Genomic DNA, 1,984 nt, shown 5'->3' with positions numbered 1-1,984 from the left:
TGATTTTGTTCTATTTCTACTATATAACATTAAATAAACAAAAGACCTTCCCACATGTAAGTGACACACCCTTTTCTCTGGCTTTGAACACTTCCTCGTGACTGATATCACTTCCTGTACAGGTATAGGCATCTGCATTGCTTGCTGTTTGTGGTTTTAGGCTGGGTTTCTGTACAGCACTTTGTGACATCGGCTGATATAAAAAGGGCTTTATAAATACATTTGATTGATTGATAGTTCGTGCTATCTGGGGTCCTTGGGGTGTCCCAATCCTAAACCTAACCTTAACCCCTACCCTAACCATAACCCTAACCCTTACCTAACCTTAACCGTTTTAAATTTCAACTTCAATTGGGTGACATCAGATTTGACACGTCCCAAGGATACCGTTTAGACTTAGAGGCTCTGATACAGGTTTCTTGACTGATACTTTACGCAATTCATATGATATGACAATATGGCTATTGGCTGCACTCTCTATTCTCTTCCAGTGTGACTCCCTACAGCCTTATGTTACCATGAAACTAGGTGCTGTGGCATCTTTTCTGGTAGACTATGAAAGATAGAAATCTGCGACCTTAGATTTCCATATTTACTGGTATATTCTTGCTTTAGATAGATATTAATCTCGGTTAACCCAGAACTAAAACCTTGCGTAAATTGGTCAACATATTCGAGCAACAGTAGTTGTCACGAAGGGATATCTATGTCAGTAATCAAGTTTTCAAGATATAGAAATTTCAAAATATAGAAATACAGCCGGTATGATGCATTTTGTAAGTTATATATCTTTGAGAACTTGATTACTGACATGCAAAATATGTTTGGACTATATCAACAATGGAATGAAACATATACCGAAATATAATTTTTGGGTGAAATTTTCCTTTAAGCACTGCCTTCGCCCTAATCCTGATGCTCCAAATAACCAGTGATGAAAACCCAAAGACCAGAACTTTGTCCCATGCAGCCCATCCCTTCGTGACAGATTATACGTTTCTACGAGAGATTAGATAGCTATCCTTGCTAGGAAATTAGATATCCAATTCCTAGCTAGATTGTTGCTAGCATTTTAACACACCCCTATCCATATTGACGGGACGGCAGTGGAGAAGGTGGAAAGCTTCAAGTTCCTCGGTATACACATCACTGACAATCTGAAATTATCCACCCACACAGACAGTGTGGTGAAGAAGGCGCAACAGCGCCTCTTCAACCTCAGGAGGCTGAAAAAATTTGGCTTGGCCCCTAAAATCCTCACAAACTTTTACAGATGCACAATTGAGGACCTCCTGTCGGGCTGTATCACCGCTTGGTACGGCAACTGCACCGCCCACAACCACAGGGCTCTCCAGCGGGTGGTGCGGTCTGCCCAACACATCACCAGGGGAAACTACCTGCCCTCTAGGACACCTACAGTACCCGATGTCACAGGAAGGCCAAAAAGATCATCAAGGACAACAACCACCCGAGCCACTGCCTGTTAACCCCGCTGTCACCCAGAAGGCGAGGTCAGTACAGGTGTATCAAAGCTGGGACCGAGAGACTGAAAAACAGCTTCTATCTCAAGGCCATCAGACTGTTAAATAACCATCACTAGCCGGCTTCCACCCGGTTAAGCAACCCTGCACATTAGAGGCTGCTGCCCTATGTACATAGACTTGAAATCACTGGCCACTTTAATAATGGAACACTAGTCACTTTAATAATGTTTAAATCATGTTTACATACTGCTTTACTCATCTCATATGTATATATTGTATTGTATTCTATTCTACTGTATTTTAGTCAATGCCACTCCAACATTGCTCGAACTATTATTTATATATTTCTTAATTCCATTATTTTACATTTAGAATTGTGTGTATTGTTGTGAATTGTTAGATACTACTGCACTGTTTTGAGCTAGGAACACAAGCATTTCGCAACACCTGCAATAACATCTGCTAAATATGTGTATGTGACCAATAAAATGTGATTTGAC

General features: G+C 40.8%; 1 protein-coding gene across 1 annotated transcript in view; it reads left to right on the top strand.

Moving 5' to 3' along the window:
- The window catches only part of LOC129813965 (uncharacterized), a 21,865-nt gene extending 19,881 nt beyond the window's left edge, over positions 1 to 1,984 (top strand). The window contains exon 10 of the mRNA XM_055866640.1: positions 1 to 1,984. This exon is cut by the window's left edge and continues 2,375 nt beyond it. The gene's annotated coding sequence lies outside the window, so the exon portion shown is untranslated.

Source organism: Salvelinus fontinalis, chromosome 17, assembly GCF_029448725.1.
Source record: "Salvelinus fontinalis isolate EN_2023a chromosome 17, ASM2944872v1, whole genome shotgun sequence".
NCBI lineage: Eukaryota > Metazoa > Chordata > Actinopteri > Salmoniformes > Salmonidae > Salvelinus > Salvelinus fontinalis.
The sequence above is the reverse complement of the archived record's forward strand: the minus strand, read 5'-3'. Positions and strand labels throughout refer to the sequence as shown.